Here is a 24049-nt window from a genome sequence, read left to right on the forward strand (position 1 = left end):
TCAAAAACAAACTTTGTTTTGTTTTGGTCACTGCCAAATTCACAATGACTAATTCAATCCTGGACAAAGAGTTATTGATCAGTAAATATTTGTTGAGTGAAAGAAATTTGTTTGGTTTCATGTAAGCCCACTATTGAATACCTGGCTGAGTGTTTACTCTTGTCTTTTTGAAATAATCACCTTCTTTTCTCTGAATAGAAGAGTTGAGCCCTGCTGGTCATCTTTAGTTTCTTTGCCATTCCACATTGAGCACTGGTTCTATTCCTTATCTGTATTGTGTTTGAATTCAGTGCTTCTTTTTGATAAACCTTGACACTAGGCTGGGATTTTTGGTCTTACCCATAAATTACTTTGAATGTTAGCAAGTAGGATGCTGTGTGTTTTTTAAATGGTATTTATGGACCATGAATGAAAATAGGTAGAAAGATATTCAAAATAAAGAAAGAAAAAAAGAACATCTATAATACTATTGGGTCATTTAGCCTGAAAGTAAAACAGTTAAATCTATCTACATAGATGTGTGTGTGTGTGTGTGTGTGTGTGTGTGTGTGTGTGTGTGTGTATATATATATATATATATATGGAGAGAGAGAGAGAGAGAGAGAGAGTGAGAATCAAAAGTATTGGTGTTCAGATAGTCTATATTTATTACTCATTTTTGTGTGATTATTCTAACAGATACCATTCATTCAGTAAATATTTACTGAGTCTTACTATTAGGCACAGTGTTAAGCAGTTTTCATGGGTCATTTGATACAATACTTACAATAATTCTATGAAATTATAGAAGGGAAACCAAGACTCTAAGAGGTTAAGTAATTGCCCATAGCCCCACAGCTTGGGGAGTGTGATGGGATGGGGTCAGTGATCAAACCAGTACTGGAATCCAATTCTGTATTGCTCCAAGTTCATACACTCATGATATTGCTTAAAATCTCTTTAGGTAATATTCTTTGTCATGGATATGGCAAATATTTTTGTTTGTTTTTCCCTATCTATCTGTTGTGCAAAACCCTATTTAATTCCTCCTTACCCAGGAATGATTCTGGGTTGATGCTGCAACTTTTTCCTGTTGATATGAAGAACTAGTAACTATGTTGTGATTCTCACAGGGAAGGTTGGTTTCCATGATTTATTGAAGAAAACGATAACATCCAATTGGGAATGTGAACTGAGAAGAGATTCCCATTTATCTGGAAGAGAAGGAAAGAAAGAAAGAATGAAGGAAGAATAGATGGAGAGATAGATAGATATTGAAAATCATACTACTCTATAAGCCTCTTAATTGTTCTTCAAGACAGAAATACTTGAGCAGTCTTACTCTGGTGACTTCTTGACAGGGACTTCATCTGATTTGTCCATTGCTATGTCTCTAGCACTTAGTACAATGTAGATTCTTTGTAACTATTTGATGAATTAATGAGTACATATCATGAAACTTATATATGTAAAGAAATTACTGACTTGTTTTTATTTAAATCATATAAAGATACAAAGAGTAGATAAAGCCTTGAACTATAAAACTGGTACAACTTCAAAACGGACTTTTCCTGCTCTGCTTCAAACTTACCTTCAATCCCTGTTTCAAAGCCTCAGTGAATTAGCTGATTTTATGGTGTGGTAACAAGACAATCTCACACACAACTGAAATTTCAAATTGGGAACTTACCGTCAGGTTTTCCTCCATAACTTGCAATCCACAAATCACTTAAGTTATCCACGTATTATGAACTTTAAATGGTCTCCAGAGAAAACTATTTTAATACCTTTATTTTATTTTATTTTTAGTACAACTGAAGGAATTACGATCAATCCCTTATTGAAAAATGTATGAGACAAGATAATAAGTAGTGAAGCTTGTACAATAAATCATTTTGACCGGGTATGGAAGTAATAAACATAGATCAAATAAAAGGCTGGCACGTTGACTAATGGTACCATCACGGTCATTTCTATAGGGAGCAACCTGTTCATCTCTTCGTTGAACATGTGCTGTTGTAGAAAACAGAATCATTATGGCTTATTTTGTTGTTTTTGCTTTATTATTATTATTTTTGAAATCACAAAAGTTTGAGACTGGCTTAGTAATATGAGAAGCCCAAGTTTGAAATATATATAAATACAAATCTTGTGCAGTGACAACTTTTTCCATTATTTTAATGATATTTGTAATGCTCCAATCATTCAAATAATACCATATGAGAAATTAATAGGTATTGTGCAAATTTTGATATTGAAAGCTTTGGATTTAAATGTAAACTGGGAAAGAACTTCATATAAGCATGACGACTGCAAATGAAGTTGCAGAAATACGTTTAACAACTTTTCAAATCCTTGCCAGGTTTTACTCCTTGTTTCAGGTAAGGGAAATTCATTTAACTGAATAAAAAACCTCTAAGAGAAGCTGCCATATAGCTTCTGTAGAGCATTTATGGGACATCACAAACATTTTGAGCTCCTTTGTTTCCATAGTGTCAGTCCTAGTGCTGATTTAGAAGTTTTGTGACTGACAAATACAGAATCATTCAAAATGTTCAGTACCTGGAAAGATGAAATTGATCCTTAAAAATAAAAGAAACAGATTTATTGAAGGATAATTGTATGCAATACACTACACATATTTAAAGTGTATGATTTCATAAATTTTGACATACTGTTTTGATTACTGTAGTTTTGTAGTATAGTCTGAAGTCAGGGAGCAGGATTCCTCCAGCTCCATATTTCTTTCTCAAGATTGCTTTGGCTGTTCAATCTTTTATATTTCCATACAAGTTGTGAATATTTTTGTTCTAGTTCTGTGAAAAATGCCATTGGTAGTTTGATAGAGATTACATTGAATCTGTAGATTGCTTTGGGTAGTATAGTCATTTTCAAAATGTTTATTCTTCCAATGCAAAAACATGGTATAGCTCACCATCTGTTTGTGTCAACTTTAATTTCTTTCATCAGTGTCTTATAGTTATCTGCATACAGGTCTTTTGTCTCCTTAGGTAGGTTTATTCCTAGGTAGTTTATTCTTTTTGTTGCACTGGTAAATGAGAGTGTTTCTTTAATTTCTCTTTCAGATTTTTCATCATTAGTGTATAGGAATGCAAGAGATTTCTGTGCATTAATTTAGTATCCTACTATTTTACCAAATTCATTGATTAGCTCTAGTAGTTTTCTGGTAGTGTCTTTAGGATTCTCTATGTATAGTATCGTGTCATCTGCAAACAGTGACAGCTTAACTTCTTCTTTTCCAATTTGGACTCCTTTTATTTCTTTTTCTTCTCTGACTTCTGTGGCTACAACTTCCAAAACTATGTTGAATAATAGCGGTGAGAGTGGGCAACGTTGTCTTGTTCTTGATCTTAAAGGAAACAGTTTCAGTTTTTCAACTTTGAGAACGATGTTGGCTATGGGTTTGTCATTTATGGCCTTTATTATTTTGAGGTAAGTTTGCTTTATGCCTACTTTCTGCAGGGTTTTTATCATAAATCGGTGTTGAATTTTGTCGAAAGCTTTTTCTGCATCTATTGAGATGATCATATGGTTTTTATCCTTCATTTTGTTAATATGGTGTATCACATTGATTGATTTGTGTATATTGAAGAATGCTTGCATTTCTGGGATAAACTCCACTTGAACATGGTGTATGATCCTTTTAATGTGGTGTTGGATTCTGTTTGCTAGTATTTTTTGAGGATTTTTGCATGTATGTTCATCAGTGATATTGGCCTGTAGTTTTCTTTCTTTGTGACATCTTTGTCTGGTTTTGGTATTGGGGTGATGGTGGCATCGTAGAGTGAGTTTGGGAGTGTTCCTCCCTCTGCTGTATTTTCGAAGAGTTTGAGAAGGATAGGTGTTAGCTCCTCTCTAAATGTTTGATAGAATTCGCCTGTGAAGCCATATGGTCCTGGGCTTTTGTTTGTTGGCAGATTTTTAATCACAGTCTCAGTTTCACTGCTTGTGATTGGTCTGTTTATATTTTTGATTTCTTCCTGGTTCAGTCTCAGAAGGTTGTGCTTTTCTAAAAATGTGTCCATTTCTTCCAGGTTGTCCATTTTATTGGTATATAGTTCCTTGTAGTAATCTCTCATGATCCTTTGTATTTCTGCAGTGTCAGTTGTTACTTCTCCTTTTTCATTTCTTATTCTATTGATTTGAGTCTTCTCCCTTTTTTTCTTGATAAGTCAGGCTAATGGCTTATCAATTTTGTTTATCTTCTTTTTTTTTTTTTTTTTTTTTTTTTGCTGTATGCAGGCCTCTCACTGTTGTGGCCTCTGCCATTGCGGATCACAGGCTCCGGATGCGCAGGCTCAGCGGCCATGGCTCACGGGCCCAGCCACTCCACGGCATGTGGGATCTTCCCGGACTGGGGCACAAACCTGAGTCCCCTGCATTGGCAGACAGACTCTCAACAACTGTGTCACCAGGGAAGCCTGATCTTCTTAAAGAACCAGCTTTTAGTTTTATTGATCTTTGCTATTGTTTCCTTCATTTCTTTATTTTTGACCTTTATGATCTTTATGATTTCTTTCCTTCTGCTAACTTTGGGGTTTTTTGTTCTTCTTTCTCTGATTGCTGTAGGTGTAATATTAGCTTGTTTATTTGAGATGTTTCTTGTTTCTTGAAGTAGGATTGTATTGCTATAAACTTCCCTCTTAGAACTGTTTTTGCTGCATCCCATAGGTTTTGGGTCATTGTGTTTTCTTTGTCATTTGTTTCTAGGCATTTTTTGATTTCCTCTTTTACTTCTTCAGTGATCTCTTGCTTATTAAGTAGTGTATTGTTTAGCCTCCATGTATTTGTATTTTTTTCCTGTAATTGATACCTAGTCTCATAGCATTGTGGTCAGAAAAGATACTTGATATGATTTCAATTTTCTTAAATTTACTAAGGCTTAATTTGTTCCAAAGATATGATCCTTCCTGGAGAATGTTCCATGAGCACTTGTGAAGAAAGTGTACTCTGTTGTTTTCATATGGAATGTCCCATAAGTATCAATTAAGTCCATCTTGTTTAATGTATCATTTAAAGCATGTGTTTCCTTATTTATTTTCATTTTGGATGATCTGTCCATTGGTGAAAGTGGGGTGTTAAAGTTCCCTACTAGGATAGTGTTATTGTCGATTTCCCCTTTGATGGCTGCTAGAATTTGCCTTATGTATTGAGATGCTCCTATGTTGGATGCATAAATATTTAAAATTGCTTTTTCTTCTTCTTGGACTGATCCATTGATCATTATGTAGTGTCCTTCTTTGTCTCTTGTAATAGTCTTTGTTTTAAAGTCTATTTTGTCTGATATGAGAATTGCTACTCCAGCTTTCCTTTGATTTCCATTTGCATGGAATATCTTTTTCCATCCCCTCACTTTCAGTCCGTATGTGTCCCTGGATCTGAAGTTGTTCTCTTGTAGACAACATATATACAGGTCTTGTTGTTGTATCCATTCAGCCAGGCTATGTCTTTTGGTTGGAGCATTTAATCCATTTACATTTAAGGTAGTTATTGATATGTATGTTCCTATTACCATTTTCTTAATTGTTTTGGGTTTGTTATTGTAGGTCTTTTCCTCTCTTGTGTTTCCGGCCTAGAGAAGTTCCTTTAGCATTTGTTGTAAAGCTGTTTTGGTGATGCTGAATTCTCTTAGCTTTTGCTTATCTGTAAAGGTTTTAATTTCTCTGTCGAATCTGAATGAGATCCTTGCTGGGTAGAGTAATCTTGGTTGTAGGTTTTTCCCTTTCATCACTTTCAATATGTCCTGCCACTCCCTTCTGGCTTACAGAGTTTCTGCTGAAAGATCAGCTATTTACTTTATGGGGATTCTCTTGTATGTTATTTTCTGGTTTTCACTTGCTTCTTTTAATATTTTTTCTTTGTATTTAATTTTTGATAGTTTGATTAATATGTGTCTTGGCATGTTTCTCCTTGGATTTATCCTTTATGGGACTCTTTGCGCTTCCTGGATGTGACTAACTCTTTTCTTTCCCATATTAGGGAAGTTTTCAACTATAATCTCTTCAAATGTTTTCTCAGTCCCTTTCTTTTCCTCTTCTTCTTCTGGGAACCCTATGATTCAAATGTTGGTGCATTTATTGTTGTCCCAGTAGTCTCTGAAACTGTCCTCAAATCTTTTCCTTCTTTTTTCTTTATTCTGCTCTACAGTAGTTATTTCCACTCTTTTATCTTCCAGGTCACTTTTCCATTCTTCTGCCTCAGTTATTCTATTAATTCCTTCTAGAAAATTTTTATTTTCATTTATTGTTTTGTTCATCATTGTTTGTTTACTCTTTAGTTCTTCTAGGTACTCGTTAAATGCTTCCTGTATTTTCTCCATTCTATTTTCAAGTTTTTGGATCATCTTTACTATCATTACTCTGAATTCTTTTACAGGTAGACTGCCTATTTCCTCTTATTTGTTTGGTCTGGTGGGTTTTTACCTTGCTCCTTCATCTGCTGTGTGTTTCTCTGTCTTCTTATTTTGCTTAAGTTACTGTGTTTGGGGTCTGCTTTTCACAGGCTGCAGGTTTTTCTTTGCTGTTGTTTTTGGTGTCTGGCCCCAGTGGGTAAGGTTGGTTCAGTGGGTTGTGTCAGCTTCCTGGTGGAGGGGACTGGTGCCTGTTTTCTGGACGGCAAGGCTGGATGTTGTCTTTCTGGTGGGCATGACCACATTCAGTGGTGTGTTTTGGGGTGTCTTTGACCTTGTTATGATTTTAGGCAGCCTCTTTGCTAATGGGTGAGGTTGTGTTCCTGTCTTGCTTGTTGTTTGGCATAGGGTGTCCATCACTTTAGCTTGCTGGTTGTTGAGTGGAGCTGGGTCTTAACATTGAGATAGAGATCTCTGGGAGAGCTTTCACCATTTAATGTTACATGGAGCCGGGAGGTCTGTGGTGAACCAATATCCTGAACTCAGCTCTTCCACCTGAGAGGCCCAGGCCTGATACCCAGCTGGAGCACCAAGACACTGTCAACCACACAGCTCAGAAGAAAGGGAGAAAAAAAGAAATAAAGAAAGAAAAAAAGAAAGTAAAATTATTAAAATAAATTCTTTTTAATTATTAAAAATAAAAAAAATTAAAAAGTAATTTTAAAAAATGGACAGACAGAACCCTGGGACAAATGGTAAAAGCAGAGCTATAGAGACAAAATCACACAAAGAATCATACACACACACCCTCACAGAAAGAGAAAAAGGAAAAAAATATATATATATCATTGTTCCCAAAGTCCACCACCTGAGTTTTGGGAAGATTCGTTGTCTATTCAAGTATTCCAAGACGCAGGGTACATCAAGTTGATTGTGGAGATTTAATCCACTGCTCCTGAGGCTGCTGGGAGAAGTTTCTCTTTCTCTTCTTTGTTCGCACAGCACCTGGGGTTCAGGTTTGGATTTGGCCCTGCCTCTGTGTGTAGGTCGCCTGAGGGCATCTGTTCTTCTCTCAAACAAGATGGGGTTAAAGTAGCAGCTGATTAGGGGGCTCTGGTCACTCAGGCGGGGGGTTGGGAGGGGTATGGAATGCAGGGTGAGCCTGCTGCCGCAGAGGCCAGTGGGATGTTGCAACAGCCTGTGGCATGCCATGTGTTCTCCTGGGGAAGTTGTCCCTGTATCAGTGGACCCTGGCAGTGGCGGGCTGCACAGGATCCTGGGAGGGGAGTTGTAGATAGTGACCTGTGCGTGCACACAGGCTTCTTGGTGGCTGCAGCGGCAGCGTTAGCATTTCATGCCCATCTCTGGGGTCCACGCTGATAGCTGCAGCTCATGCCCGTCTCTGGAGCTCATTTAGGTGGTGCTCTGAATCCCTCTCCTCACGCACCCCGAAACAATGTTCTCTTGCCTCTTAGGCAGTTCCAGACTTTTTCCCGGACTCTCCCCAGGCTAGCTGTGTCACACTAGGCCCCTTCAGGCTGTGTTCACGCAGCCAACCCCAGTCCTGTCCCTGGGGTCTGACCTCTGAAGCCAGAGCCTCAGCTCCCAGCCTCCACCCGCACTAGCGGGTGAGCAGACAAGCCTCTTAGGCTGGTGAGTGCTGGTCAGCACCGATCCTCTGTGCAGGAGTGTCTCCACTTTGCCCTCTGCAACCCTGTTGCTTTGCTCTCCCCCATGACTCCAAAGCTTCCCCCCTGCCTACCCCTCCCCTCCATCTCCACCAGTGAAGGGGCTTCCTAGTGTGTGGAAACTTTTCCTCCTTCACAGCTCCCTCCCAGAGGTGCAGGTTCCATCCCTATTCTTTTGTCTCTGTTTGTTCTCTTTTCTTTTGCCATACCCAGGTACGTGGGGAGTTTCTTTCTTTTTGGAAAGTCTGAGGTCTTCTGCCAGCATTCAGTAGGTGTTCTGTAGTTGTTCCACATGTAGATGTATTTCTGATGTATTTGTGGGAAGGAAGGCAATCTCCACGTCTCACTCCTCCACCATCTTGAAGGTCTCCAAGGTGAACATAACTTTAAATGCTGGCATAACTCCAGTGGTCTCTCCTCCTGTAGCACTGCCCTCTTCTCACCTGGCTCTTGCAAGTTATCGAGAATTCAAGTGGGGAAAACAGGTCGAAGGGGTCACCTGTATGATGCCAGTCTTAGCAAAACCAGAGCCTCAGTACAGCCTGAACTGCTGCAGTCTTGACCCAGAGGCAGGACTGCCAGGTTTCTTTTTTAAAAAGGTCTTTGTCTGATTTTAGTAACTGGTCTCACAGAATGAGTTGGGAAGTATTGCCTCCTCTTTGATTTCCTAGATACTTTTGTAAAAAATCCTGGTTTAAAAAAAAATGAAGAAGTGGCATGAATACAGTTCACAGAAAAGAAATATAATATTTCAAAAAATTTTTACCCATATTCATCATATAAGAAATGAATTTAATTCTATGAACTACCATCTTCACTTGTCACACTAACAAAAACCAGAGTTTAATAAATTACTCTTAGTGAAGTTATGGGTCAACAGTGACATTGTTCTCTGGTGAGATGGTAAACTGGTTCAACCTACATGTAGGAAAACTTCACAATATTTCTAATTTAAACAAAAGAACTGAGCAATCTTCATGTATTGATATATGACCTTCATGATAAATAAGAAAAGCAAAGTGAAGAGCAATGTTTATAGTTACATTAAAATTCATGTTAAATATTAAAGGGTTATTTTCTTTATACATAGACAAACTTACCAGTAACATTGATGATCATTAGGTAGATGTACTAGATACCAGGGACCGGGATTAGGAGGGAGACAATTTTTACTGGGTGCCTTTTTGAAACTTTTGATTTATAAAGTATGTTTATCGAGGACTTATTCAAGTAAATGAATAGTCAAAAAGAGCTAGTAATTAATATATGTATATATTAGTCATCCATGATCACTCAGGACTTAGAGCAAAATGTCAAGAAATTTATTCATTTTTTTCCTCCTACTTACAAAAATACTGACCCTCAGATTCACTGCTCAGTGTGTGTGTGTGTGCATGTCTGTGTAAATTTATTTTTCTGCTTAAATAAAGCAGAAGATACCATATTTGTTCATATTTATTCAAAGATTTTTTAATCAGTGATTTATCTCAGTAATTCACACACTTAAAATCAATTATTGTCATCAAATCATTCAAAATATTAGTTTTGAAAAACATCAAAGTGAACTGTTTATGTTTGTCATTTTATACTGTTTAATTTGTATTTCATTAAAATAAAAAATTATTTATATAATTTTTTATCATTAGTAAATAACTGACCTACAATAAACTACATAAATTTAAGGTATGCAGTGTAATAAATTTTGACATATGTATACACACAGGAAACCACCACCACAATCATGATATTGACCATAACCATCACCCTTGAAAGTTTCCTCATCTCCCCAGTTAATCCTCTTTACCACTATATCTCCTCATTCCCCAAGCAACCCATCACACACTTTCTATCAAAATGGATTAGTTTATATTTTCTAGAGTTCTATATATTTAGAATTCCATTGTATGGAACTTTTGTCTGGCTTCTTTAACTTAGCATAGTAATTTTGAGAGTAATCTGACGTGTACAACAGTAATCTTTTTCCTTTGGACTGTGGAATAGTATTCCATTGTGTGGATAACCACAATTTGTTTATCTCTTCCCCTATTGATGGGCATCTGGTTTGGGTTCAGGTTTTGGCTATCGCAAACAAACATGCTATGAGCACTCATATACACATTTTTGCATGAACATATGTATTTTCTTTCCTCTTGGGTTCATATCTGAGAGTGAAATGGTTGTACAAGATCGTAAGCATGTTTGTAACATTTTAAAACACCGACAAAATCTCTTCTAAGGTGTGTGCATGATATTACAATCCCAGCAGCAACGTATGAGAGTTTATTTCCTCCACAATTTCCCCGCCAATTGGTATAGTCAAGTCTTTTCTAATTTTAGTCATTCTAATAGGTGTGGAGAGATATAGCATTACGGTTTTAATTTAGAATTCCCCAATGCCTAATATGTTGACATCTTTTCTTGTGCTTTTTTGTCATCAACAAAGTTTATAAAATGTTAATATTTGTGTGAAACATTAGAGGGTACACATTCATATATTTTCATGTACACATAGAATACTTTGCCAATAATATTGATGGTCATTGGGTAGAGGTATTTGTTGTTAGAATATTTACATCACCTTGAAAAGAATATCCATTCCCATTAATAGTAACTGCCCATTATCCCCTCCACCCAGTTCCAGGTCCCTACTGATCTACTTCCTACCCCTGTAGGTTTGCCTATTCTAGACATTACACATAAATGGAATTTTATAATATGTGGCATTTTGTTTTTGCTTCCTTCACTTGGCTTAATGTTATCAAGGTCATTCCATGTAGCAGTATTTAATTCTTTTTTATGGCTGAAGAATCTACCGTTATATGAATATACTATATTTTGTTCATCCATTCATTAGTTGATGGACATTTATTTTTTCTTTCTACTACTAGGTTATTATGAATAACACATAAACATTTGTGTATATATGGTTTCAATTATTTTGGATATAAACATAAGAGTAGAATTATGTTCATCATTATAGGTATCTCCATGTTTAATATTTTGAAAACCTATCAAACTGGTTTTCACAGTGGCTTCATCATTATGTAATCCCACCAGCGGTGTATGACATTTCCAATCTCTCCATGTCCTTACTAACACTTGTTTTTGACTTTTTTTTTTAATAGCCATCCTAGTGAATATAAAGTAGTATCTCATTGTGATTTGGAATTACATTTCCCTACTGGATACTGATTTTGAGCACTTCTGATGTGCTTATTGATCATTTGTATATATTCTTGGGAATAATGTCTATTCAAATTATTCACTCATTTTTATGGTTATTTGTCTTTTTATCGTTGAGGTGTAAGAATACTGGAAGCTATCTGAGGTTAAAACCTACTTAGATAAAATTAGACCTCTGGTTACCTGGCTACAGCAAGTCTCCCGCGAAGTGCCAGATCCAGACAGGTTTTCAGGTTTATTCTCCTGAATTCTGCAGGGAATGAGATCTGTTTTGTCTATTAAAGTTCAGGTTGTCACTTCTCTTGTTACTGAACTCAAGTTTGGCTGCTCCCCACTCGAAAGCCAATAATTGAGAGGCAAGTGTCAGTAGGAAGGAAAGATCCTTTATTCAGAAAAGTCAGCATTCTGGGGAGAAGGTAGACTCATGTCCCGAGACCAGCTTCAAAGATTCTGCTCAGCCATGACAGTTTTTAAAGGGGAAAAGGGGGGAAGAATCTCAGTGAGTACTCAAGGCAGGAAGTTGGATTCTGCATCATTCTCCATTGTCTGCAGACTGGCTGACTCTCGCTTCAGAAGTTGTCTTGCCTGCATGATCTGCCTGCAGGATTCCTAAGGGGGCTGTTGTGGGTAGAGAGCTAGTCATTCTTTAACTACTTAATTCTTCATTCTTACTTCTTTTAATCTAGGAAAAGAATCAACAGGTTATGCAAAGCATGGTGTGCGTAAGTCAGGAGTTAGGTTAAATTGCCTAATGATCTCATTCCTATAATCAGGTTCTTTTAACATTAGAGGGAAACAGAAATGGGAAAACAGGAAAGGGGCAAAAGAACTGCTTTCACTCGAACTACTTCTGATTGGGTCTGTTGCACCAAAATGGTGGACTAAGGGACTGAGATCTTAATCATACAAGATGTGGATCCAAGTCTTGGAATTCTGGAATATTTCGAACTTGGTGTCCATTCCCCAAATTGAGGCAGCACTATCCCCTGTTTCAGCAGGGCGTAGCCAGAGGGGGCATCATACCATTCCCTGAAAGATTTGGAGAAGATTGAAACAGGATTGGGGACTGAAACTGAGTCCCCCTAAAACCAAATTCCTCTGCAGGGTTTATGACTAACCTGTCTACCCAAAACGTTATTCCCTTTCTTGTCCAACATTTGTTCTCCTCAAGATTGAGGAATATTGAAGAAAAGTGGGGAATTGGAACCAAGCAGGACCCTGTGGGGCTCTCCTGAGTACAAAAGCCTTTCCGTATCCCCCCATTTCTTGTTTGTAAGAAAAAGTCTTCAGCCTCTTAGACCTTCCCTGAGTTCTAAAGGGTAGATTCGGTTTCTAATTCTGGAAAGGAAAGAATGCAGAAACAAAAGAGCAATCAAGAAACAATAGTGCAGTGATAAAGCAGGGTCCTGCCTCCTCCTCAAGGGATATATAAAACAATGTATCTTTGACTTCTGCAGGAACAAAGTTCCCCACCAGGTGGAGGACAGTAACTTCATGGGGCACACAAGATTCCTGGAACACAACAACAAACAAACAAACAAACAACAAAAAAAGAATATTGGATGCTAAATCCTTAGATATATAGATACATGGTTTGCAAATATTTTCTCCTGTTATTTGGGCTGCCTTTTTATTTTAATAATACATTCTAAAGCATACATTATTTAATCCTGATGAAGTCCAATTTACCTATTTTTTTCTTTGATTGCTTGTGCTTTGGGTGTCATATCTAAGAAACCAAAACCTATACCAAGGTCACAAAGATTTATCCCTATATGTTTTCTTCTGAGACTTTCATAGTTTTAGCACTTACTTTTAGGTCTTCGTTCCATTTTGAGGTAATTTTTAAATGTGATGTGAGGTAGGGAGGTCCATAGTAACCATTTGTCATGCCACCATCCATTTGTCCTAACATCATGTGTTGAAAAGAATATTCTTTTCCAATTGAATTGATTTGGAATCCTTTTCAAAAATCATTTGACTATAAATGAATAGGTTGCTTCTGTACTCTTATTTCTCTTCCATTGACCTGTATGTCTAGCCTTATGGCAGTACCCTGCAGTCTTGATTACTGTAACTTCGTAGTAAATTTTGAAAGTGTGAAGTTTGAGTCCTCCAACTTTGTTCTTCTTTTTCAAGATTGTTTGGCTATTCTGGGTCTCTTTAATTTCCATACAAATTTTAGGATCAGTTTGTCACTTTCTGCAAAAAAGCCAGAAATTTTGATAGGGATTTTGTTAAATCTGTAGATTAATTTGGGCAGTATTGCCATTGTAACAATATTAGGCCTGCCAATCTGTGAGCATGGGCTGTCTTTCAATTTATTCAGTTTTTCTTTAGTATCTCTCAGTGATGTTTTGTAGTTTTCAGTGCACAAGTCTTCACAGTACACATCTTCAGTTAAATTTATTCCTAAATATTTTATTCTTTTTGAATTTAAGTGGAATTATTTCATAATTTTATTTTCAGAGTTTATTGCTAGTGTATAGATATACAATTGATTTTTGTGTATTGATCTTGTATTCTGTAAACTTGCTGAACTTGTTTATTAGATGTAATAGTATTTTTGTGTTTATTCCTCAGGTCTTTTATATGGAAATCATTTTATTTCTTCCTTTCCAGTCTTGATGCTTTTTTTCTTTTTGTTTCCTAATTACAGTGGCTAGAACCTCCACTGCAGTTTTAAGTGTAAGAGGCAAGAGTGGGCATCCTTGCTGTATTCCTGATCTAAGGGAGAAAGCTTTCAATCTTTCTCCTTTAAGAATGATGCTATCAGTCTTTGGGTTTTTTTAAAAAATAGGGGCCCTTTATCAGGTTGAGGAAGTTTACTCCTATTCCTAGTTTGTTGAGTGTTCTTTATCAGGAAAGGGAGTTGTATTTTTTCAAATGCTTATTCTTCATCAAATGATATGATCATGTCATTTTTGTCTTTTATTAATATGTTGTATTACATTGATCGATTTACATATATTAATCCAATCTTGCATTTCTGGGATAAATCTCATTTGATGGTGGTATATGCTCTTGTTTTTTGTATATGTTACCAAATTCTGTTTCTATTATTTTTGAGTTTGTATTCATGAGAGATATTGGTCTTTAGTTTTCTTGTAATGTCATTGTCTACTTTTGGTATCAGGGTAGAAATTTTTTCATAGAAGGAAGTGGGAAGGAGGTTTCCTTCTCTTAAATTTTTTTTGGATGAGTTTGTGATAGACTACTGTTAATTCATTTTTCAATATTTGGCAGAATTTACCATTGAAATCATCTATTTGTAGGCTTTTCTTTGTGGAAAAATATTTGATTACCAATTCAGTCTCTTATTATAGGTCTATTCAGATTTTTTTCTTTACTATTTTTTAATAGTTTGTGTCTTTCTAAGAATTTGTCCATTTTCTGTAAGTTACTTAATTTGTTGATATTCAATCATCCTTAGTATTCCCTTATAATAGATTTTTTGATGCGGACCATTTTTGAAGTCTTTATTGAGTTTGTTACAATATTGCTTCTGTTTTATGTTTGGATTCTTTGGCCCCAAGGCATGTGAGATCTTAGCTCCCTGAACAGAGATCAAACCTGCACCCGCTGCATGGGAACGCAAAGTCTCAACCACTGAACCACCAGGGAAGTCCCTCACCTTCATTTTTGAAAGATAGTTTCATTGGGTGTAAATTTATCAGCTGACACTTTTTACTTCCAGTACTTTTTTTTTTTTTTTTTTTTGCGGTATGTGGGCCTCTCACTGCTGTGGCCTCTCCTGCCACGGAGCACAGGCTCTGGACACGCAGGCCCAGTGGCCATGGCCCACGGGCCCAGCCGCTCTGCGGCACATGGGATCCTCCCAGACCGGGGCACAAACCCGCGTCCCCTGTATCGGCAGGCAGACTCTCAACCACTGCACCACCAGGGAAGCCCTACTTCTAGTACTTTAAAGATGTTTTCACTTGCACAGTTTTATTGTTTCTGGTGAGAATTCTGCTATTATCTTTAATTTTATTACCTTGTACATAAGGTTTTTCTCAATTATTAGTTTTGAGCAATTTGATTGTAATGTGCCTCAGTATAGTTTTCGTCATGTTTCCTGTAATTGAGATCTCTTGTCATTTCTTAGATCCATTGGTTTATAGTTTCCATCCAGTTTGGAAAGTTGTTAGTCATTGTTTCTTGGTATAATTTTTCTGTGCCTTATCTCCTTTGGATACTCTTACAAGTACATTAGGCTGCTTGACGTATTCCCACTGCTCACTAATACTCTTTTTGTTTCTAGTCTATTTTTTATTCTTACTGTGTTTCATTGTGGATAGGTTCTATTGATACATCTTCAATTTCTGTACCCCATACTGATCTATTTGATCTGATGTGAAATCAATTCAGCATATTTTTCATCTTAGTTACTATTGTTTTTATTTCTAGAAATTTAATTTGATTGATTTTTGTATCTTATATGTCTACTTAACTTTTTGAAATTTTATACTATAATTATTGTTTTAATGTCTTTGTCTGCTAATTTAAAAATCTGTGTCAGTTCTGTGTCAATACTACCCTCCCTGTGTGAGTGCCAGGCACCTTAATCCTTCTGTATGGTTCCTTCTCTCATCTCAGGTAATTTTCTCATGTTCATGCTCTGATCAGTCCTCTGCTGTATACTCTATGAAGACCCTATGCAAATCTCTGTGATTATCTCTCTGTAGGTTTTCTCCTCTCCAGTACTCTGTCCTGTGAACTCTAATTGTCTTGGTTTCCTTGGACTCTCAGCTAGGTTCCCTCAACTCAGGGAATCTGTTGTGTTCTGCTTGTATTTTCCCCCACTGCACCATGGCCTAGAAACTTTCTCAAGGCAACAAGCTAAGGCAATTATTGGTTCATCTCATTCGTTTCTTGTTTCCCAAGGATCACTGTTCCTCATTGACTGTTGTTCAGTGTTTTGAACACTGCTGTTTCATATATTTCTGTGGTTATTTTTAAATGTTTCATGGAAGAGGGTAAATATGATTCCTGCTATGCCATATTGACTGGAATCAGTTTACATCTGAAAAGAATTCCTTTTGGATATTATTTCAAACATCCCATGGGCCCAGGGCCTCCACATTTCAGAAACTTGACACAAGCCAAATATATTTTTATTCCTACATTTTTATTGCCTTTTATTCATCCATGCATTCATTCATTCATTATTGAGTAAAAAGGAGGGTCTATTAATTGTGATGTTTTAGGCTGGTCACTATGAATTTAGTGACAGGCAAAACCAAGTACATCTTCTGCTTTAATGAGTCTCATTGACTAATGAAGGAGAAATATATTTCCAAGTTCTAAGATAAATACTCTAAAAAAAGTAATATGGTCCTATGAGCCTATTTTTAAAAATAAACCGACTGTGATGACTGTGTAGTGTGTCAACTTTACTAGACCGAAGTACATTTTCAGTACTCACTTTCTGGTATGTTTCTGGTTAGGTTGTGCTACAGGGAAGATTCTTGAGAGATTTGGAGGATGAAAGGGAAGCAACATCCATTATTTAGTTCATGTACATATTTGCTGATCTGAGGACACTTTGTTTTCATGAAGCAGGAGCTAGATCTGAAATTGCTCTACCTTTTCATGAATCGTTTTTAGCTTCTCCAGCTTCTGGGCGAGGTATGTGTAATTACTTTTGTGATGAAGGACCCTGGCTTCTACAGGGCACTGTTGTCAACAAGTTCAGAGGCACAAACTGACAGGGTTTCAGTGGGGTTCCAGGCTGAGCTTGTGTCTTCAAGGTTGCTCTTGATCCCCCTGCTTTACATCCATCTTCCCTTCCAGCCAAACATAGAAACAACAGTCTTCACAGAGACTGCTTAACCAGCTTCCACAATTGCTTACGGCTAATTCCCTGTTAAAAATCCCTTTATCTGTTTATATCTTGTTAAGCTCTCTTAGCAGCTAATTGAATTGGGGATGTGAAAAAATTATTGCCTTTTATCCTCAACTTTGGGTCTTACTATAATTTCAGAATAACAGGAAAAATTCCTCTCAGGATCCTGTTAAATTTTATCCTGAAGGAAATATGGAGCCATTCAAGGATTTTAGGTTGGGTCATGACATACGATTTGCATTTTGGAAAAATAGCTCTGTCTTCTATATGAAAAGCCATAATGGAGGTAAAAGGCGAGATGTCTAAGATGTCTAATTAAGGTGCTCCTGGAGCAATCCAGGGGAAAAATGATAAGGGCACAAAAAGAAAGGGCATAGAACATTAAGAGCTGTGATAAAGATATCTGGAAGTAGACTCAAGAGAATTTGTTAAACTTTGATGTATTTCAGCTCATAAATTATTTGCATTTTGAGAGAGAAAACAAGAGGGGAAAACACACAGGAGGAAACCAGTCATTATGGGCATTCAGGGCTCTAAGACTCCTAAGTAGGAAAATAGATTTATAACAAAGTTGTCTTACCAGTATCTCTTATCAGCTCTGTATCACCCTAACTTTAAAATAGATTTTATAGCTCCTTACACATTTTGGCTCATGGGCCAGCACCTCCTGCATCCGCAGGAGCTTGTTAGAAATGCAGGATGTTGGCCCCACCTGTAAGTTTCCAAAGCAAAATCTGCATCTTAACAAGATGCCCAGATGAGTCACATGCACATTAAAGTTGGGAGAGTTCTGCAAAGATTCTAGCAGGCTGACATTTGCAACAACATAGATAGACTTTGAGGGCATTATGCTAAGTTAAATAAGTCAGACATAGAAAGACAAATACTGTCTGATCTCATTTATATGTGCAATCTAAAAAACATAAAAGTAAAACAAAAAACAAAGACAAAAAAATGAGCTCACAGAGGCAGGGGGTAGGGTGTGATGGGTGGACAAAATGGGTGAAGGGCATCAAAAGGTACAAATTTCCAGTTATAAAATAAATAAGTTATGAGAATGTAATGTACAACATGTGACTATAGCTAATAATACTGTACTGCATATTTGAAAGTTGCTAAAAAGAGTAAATTGTAAGTCTTCTCATCACAAGAAAAATGTGGTAACTATGTATGGTGACAGAAGTTAACTAGAATTATCATGGTGATCAATTGTCATATACAAATATCAAATCATTACATTGTATACTTGAACCTAAAATAGTGTTATATGTCAATTATACCTCAATTTAAAACAATAAAATAAGTGACATTTTTAAAAGGTTAAAGATTCTAGCAGTCTAGAGAAATCTAAATCATGTGTTGCTCTCCCAATCCTTTAAAATGTAACATCCCAGACACAATAGGAAATGGCTGGCTATAGAAATGTTTAAAATTTTCCCTCCCACTCTCGGGATCAAAGAAAGGCTGCACGTTCTTCTTCACACTTATCATCCTCTACGTACTCTTTTAGCCTCTTCCAACTCGTTGGAGCCGGTGGGACTCCTGACATCTTATCACGGCTTGTAATTTCCAACCATCACAACAGCCATGGCTGTCAGTGGGATTTTCCGAAGCATTTGGCATACAGCAGACTTAGCACAACTCTGGCAATGCTAATAATAAAAGGCCTCCATTTGGGGTGCCTCAGAAGCAGATGTAAAACATTATCTAGTTATAACTAGATTAAAGAAATTTCTTCTGATGAAGGCATTTTTCCCTTTTGTAATTTCCTCTTATTAATGATGAACAGAGAATAGATAAGGCTATTCATATGTCTGAATGCTTATGATGAGACCAAGGGTGAGGACTTGGGCTTAGGAGTGAAGACTTTGTATTTTCAGCCAAGCCCTGGGTCTCCTTATCAATAAGTTGCAATAGTCCATTTCAGGGGCACTCCTCTGAGGTCTACCCATTTCAATTTGCCATGAAGCAGTGCCTAGCACTGTGCCTAGTCAGTAATTATTAAGTGATTGAGATCTAAATAAAAAGAAGCTGTGATATACCTAGGTAATTTTCCATCTTACCCAAGTAAACACACTCCCTACAATAACCTACAAAGCTTTGCCTGATCAGCCTGCATTTCCAAACTCATCTCAGGCTATTCTGCTTGCTTTACTCCAGTCACGTGACTTTCTTCCATTTCCTTTAACAAGCCAAGGTGATGACATTTCTAGGGAATTCACACATGTGTTTCCTCTACCTGCATCATCCCATCCTTTCTTGACCGTGTCATCCCCTTGCTTTAGGTCTAAACTTAAGTGTCATCCTCTTAGACAAGCCTTTGAAAATCCCTTTGCCCCTGCCTCCTGCTGAAAGTAGGTCCCCTAAGATATTTTTCTCATACTACCCTGTTTGTTTTTTATCACGGTATTTATCACAGTTTGTAATTATTTATTTCTTTACTTCTCAGTCCCCTCTACTAAATAATAAGCTCCATGAGACCAACTCTGTTTTATCCACCCAGGGCCTAGTACATAATTACTGCTTAAAGGCAAATATTAATTTCACAAATACATGTGTTCTACCCTACCACCCAAAGTGAGCACTTGTAACTACAAATGTCCGTAGCTCCTTTAGATTCTGTTGGGTACTTAACCCTGTGTTCTTTTGTAACTGCTTTGTGCTCATCTAGAATACATGATTAGGTTATCAGCTCCTGAAGAAAAACATGTCTTTGTTCTTTTTTGTATATCTTATTTGGAATAGTTTTCTGAACATGGTGGCTCTCAACAAAAGTTAACTTAAACGATGAGTAAATTATCCTCTAAGCTCTAGGTAGTTCATATCCTACAGGAGAGAGTTTACCTATTTTAAAGCTCAAAGTTATTTGATAAAAGAGGCCAAGTGTTTGCATAATTTAATTGAGATGAATGATTCCTTTTCTTCTCTGGACTTTTTTCCTTGTCCAGAATTGGAGAATTAAGTGATGTTTCTTTTTGTCTATGAAATTTGGAAAGTAAAATGGCACAAGGAGCTTCTTGTAGTCATTAGAGACTTGGCTTAAACTATTCTAGAAGGCGCTTCTTATACCCTGAGTGTTATCTTTCACTAAGAGAGTGAATAAAAATGGGGAGTATAATTTAGGGGAGGAGGAGGGGAGAAGACCTTTGGAGGAATTTAACTGTTGACATTGTGAATCGAATTCTCCCTATGATATCACATAGAGTTATCCTAAATGGACAAAGAGTTACTAGTCTGTAGCTTCTGACACTGAAACAAAAATCATATGTCTGTTTTCCTTTTTATAAGCTCATTCAAGATTTGAGTGTCTGTGTGTGTCAAGTACTGTTCTAGGCTCCAAAGACACAGGGACCAAGGAAATCAAGGTCCCTGCTAGTACAGTTATCACCAGAGAGGAAAGATAGATCAATAAAACACAAAAACAAGAACAAGATCATTCCTCATATTAATAAGTGACACAGAGCAGGTAAAACAGAGCTGTGTTATAAAGAGAGTAGCTGAGGGGTGCATCTTCAGCTTGGGTGGTCAAGAAAGGCCTGAGGGACACATGAGCAGAGACCTGACTGAAGAGAAGAAGCCATCACACTCTCCTTTCCTCCTCCCTCCCCTGCCTTCTCTCCTTCTCTTCACTTCACCTCTTGCCAAATTGTGGTGCATGAGGCCCTGGTCCTACTCGAGTGAAGTGTCCACTTCTGATACAGGAATGACGAGGTCACGTTGTGTAACATGGCCATCAGGGAAACCTGCTTAGATGAAGGGCCATTTAAGGGGATCCCTGTGACTGGGCAGACTGGGCTGTTTCAAAGACTGAGGACTGTGTCCTCCTACCCACAACCAGTTATCTGGTAATTTGGAAGGAAGGAAAGAGGAAAAGATGGGAGGGGTGGAAACGGATGTGTAAGAGAGATGTATTCCTGCTTAGAAGTGAGGGAGGGAGTAGAATTCAGGTCCCCACCAGACTCATACCTCAAACTCCTGGTTTAAAATTCAGTGTGATTAATTTATTATCCTAGTATATATTATGTAATTTAAACAGTCCAGTTTTAAGGAAACATTTTCCACACTGATGCTAATTGTATCTTTGTAATGCTGCAACACTGTACAGAAAGACATAATTGTTGCTCCTTTGTTGATGTATTGGTTTAATATACTTTCTTTTATTGTTTAGACGTTTAAATGTATGCCTTTCTGTATAAGTGTCTAGGCAGTGAGGGTAGTTAAATGCTGTTAAACAACTTAAACACTGTGTCTCCACCGCCTGTGTTTTCCATTTTATACTAAACCCTGCAGAGTGGTAATGGTGTTTCATGATCTATCAGTGTAAAATGGGCCTGTATTTTCCTTCCTTATATTATCTCTCCTAAGTATGAAATACCTATCTCCTTTCTTTTTTACTTCAGTGGAATCTTTGATATCATCAAAGACGTATCAACAAGAATTTTTCAATGCTAATAGGAAGAGAAATAATGTCTCTACAATTTCTAATACTTTCCTCTTAAGAACCTGAAAAATTGGTGAAGCGGTCAAGAACTCAGCTAATTAACAAATTAGGAAGATGCCTGAATGTGGTGTTCTTCTTAACATTCACTCATTTAATAAATTTAATAAATATTTGTGTGTACAATAACAGTTTACATGTAAGGTTAGGGAACACTGAACCCTCTGCTGGGTACTAAGAATAGGCTAGAGGAATTCTCAATGTGTTAACAGTGTATTATCAGACCTCTTAGCTTCTAAATTATTATTTAACAAGAGAATCAATACCATTTTAAGGATGATAATGGCCTATAATGTTTAGTGAGCATATGTTAATTGCTGAGCATTGTGCTTAAGTGCTTTATATATGTCTTCACCTTTGAACCTCACAACAAGCCTACAGGTGACTACAGAAGACCCTTGTCTACGCTGTAGATCTTGGCCAGTTCTTGAAGGAAAGAACTGTATTCTTTAACAGCCTACTTGGTCTAGCAAACAACTTTTGACATGGCCTCACTGAGGATCTAAGCCCCCAGGCTGAAAACATTTAAATGATTGATAACAGGAACTCTAGCCTATGCAGTTTGCCAATTGTTCATTATCAAATAGAAGAACACTTAATGTTGCCCTCAAAGAAAGAGGTTAGCAGTCATCTCTGTTATGCAGCGAACTGGTGAACTCACCGGGTACTTTCTTTTTCCAGAAATCAGATATCAATCATAGAGCTCTTCCACTGTCAAAAGAAAATTACCACAGACAAATTTGAGGGGAACCCGAGTGTAAACAGGGAGTCCATTTAGGTGGCTATTGCAAGTGCCCACAGGAGAACCATGGCTTGGTCCTGGGTTCTGACCTGGATGAAGAGAGAGAGATGGATTTGAAATTTAAAAAAAAGAAAAAAGAAAGAATCCAAAATAATACTTAACTGCAGACAAGGGAAAGGTGAGGGAAAGTAGGTCCAGTGAACCGCAATCTCACATTTGAAGAGGCACTGAGAAATTGCCCCATTGCCTCTCCGGTATCATCTGGTGCCGTTACTGAGCCACTGAGTCCCAGTGACAGAGAAAATGATGGGTCTGGATTTTCATTTCCTGATCTCACTGTAAAGTTGGTATATCGTCTGTCCTGATTACACAGGATTATTGTGAAGAAAAAATAGAATTATCCCTAGGAAGCATTTATTAAAGTGTCAAATTTAATGGAAATGCAAACTTCCAGCTCTAGCATTGCCCTAGTAGTAGAAGTCACCGACATTGATTTCAAAAAGTCTTCAAGAGTAAATGAGTGGATAATATTATACTGAGTTTCACTATATAAACTATTTTCTTCTCAATAAGGTTTGATATCTTGGGGCTGGCTCTGTGATTTATTAGCTTAGTAACCTTGAAAAATGTCAATTATCAGGTCACGTACAATGTGCCAAACAGTATGTTTAGTAAGCACTTTGCACACCCTACCTTGTCAACTCCTCACAACAATCAGGTATGTAGGACTTGTCCTTATTTAATAGATGAGGAAGCTATTGCCACTGAGATTAGCTTACTTGACCTCACTTATTAACTAGAAAAGGTCTCTTGACAGAGCCAGACCAAACCTGGTCTCAACACGAAGCTCAACTTTCCAGATTTCAATTTCTACATCTTGACACAGATATAATCCTGCCAGCTTTACATGTTAGTTAGGAAGATCAAATTCATTAGCTTGTGTGAAATATATCTGTAAACTGTAGTGCATTGTAGCAAGTATACAAGGTTTAAGACAGGTGTAAGCTCTATGTATTTTATTCGACCAGATGGCCATGAATTGGATGCTTAAAAATATGAGTGTTCAGTGTCCTTCTGCTGAATCCTGAAGATGTACTTTTTCTTTAGTATCTTTGTGTACTTTTGCATTTGTCATTTAGTTTTTAATCTGTGTGTCCTCTACTGGGACCCGGCTGAGGTGATCTGCTTGGGATAACACATTTTGGTCTGCCTTTAAGTCTGTTATTTCAGAGCTGTCACTGATGAGCTGCCAGTGTTTTTGGACGTCTTGAGATAATACAATTTGAGATTAAGGTCTGTGCTGGCAGCCAGTAATTATAACTTTAAAATGTCTTAATAGATACAAAGTCCCAGTTAAGGTCATATCCTATAAAAACTGGGGGGGGGGGGGGATATCTTTTTCTCATTTTGACTGTGCTCAAAACAGAAAACAATTAAGAAAAATAGGATATCACTCAGATAATCCAGGACCAAAGAACTCCATATTCTTATTGAAAATATGCAAGGGAGAATAGATTGATTTAAATGAAGCAGAGAGTTGATATAAAGAGTTAATAGATAATAGCTTTCTTTGCAGATTTGGACATACAAGTGACATTCCTGAGTATTTCAGATATGTTACTGATTGATTGAAAAAGTCTATAGAAACACACAGATACTTGAATTTATGTTTAGTCCAGTTAAGGATATAAAAACTCAGCAGTACATGTAGATACAACATATTTCATCCTAGCTTTGACTA

This window comes from Leucopleurus acutus (assembly GCF_964270905.1).
Source record: "Leucopleurus acutus genome assembly, chromosome: 3".
Lineage (NCBI taxonomy): Eukaryota > Metazoa > Chordata > Mammalia > Artiodactyla > Delphinidae > Leucopleurus > Leucopleurus acutus.